This window comes from Moschus berezovskii, chromosome 14, assembly GCF_049115385.1.
Source record: "Moschus berezovskii isolate FMDL1 chromosome 14, NW_MosBer_1.0, whole genome shotgun sequence".
Taxonomy (NCBI): domain Eukaryota; kingdom Metazoa; phylum Chordata; class Mammalia; order Artiodactyla; family Moschidae; genus Moschus; species Moschus berezovskii.
The window spans coordinates 27,875,977-27,876,686 of NC_142473.1; positions in this window are offsets into that span (position 1 = coordinate 27,875,977).

A 710-nucleotide genomic window follows, 5' to 3' on the forward strand; every position below is an offset into this window, starting at 1 on the left:
TCCACTGTATATGCGTACCACATCTTCTTAACACACTCATCTGTTGATGGATATTTAGGTTGTTTCCATGTCTTGCCTATTGCGGATAGTGCTGATATGAACATAGGGGTGCATGTATCTGAGTTATAGTTTTGTCTCAATATATGCCCAGGAGTGGGATTGCCGGATTGTTTGGTAGTTTTTAGCTTTTTGAGGAATCTCCATACTGTTTTCCACAGTGGCTGCACCAACTTACATTCCCACCAACAGTGGAGGAGGGTTCTCTTTTTTCCCCATCCTCTCCAGCATTTGCCATTTGTACACATTTTAATATGGTCATTCTGATTGGTGTGAGCTGGTACCTCGATAAATATTTTAAAACAGAAGCAGGAGGCGTGTTTGGTCCTCCATGGGCTTGTGGTCTCCTGTGGGAGATAGACATATATAGGTAGCCAGAATGAACAGCAGGCTTTTTGTGGCTGCGTCTGTAGAATGGGCTGACTCCTAAATTCACAGACTCCTTCGCTTCCTGTTTTGTTGCCAGACCCTAATCTGAGCATCCTTTCGTATCTCTCTTTCCTCCTCCACCACCTCACAAGCTCCCAAGGGGGTCTCTGGGTCTGTGCAGCCTGGCATCAAGCCTAGTTTGTGTGTCCTGCTAGTTCCTCCTGTAATTAAAGGGTCACCAGCTTCCTTCTTTCACTCCCCTTTCTCCATAGCTCTGATTGAAT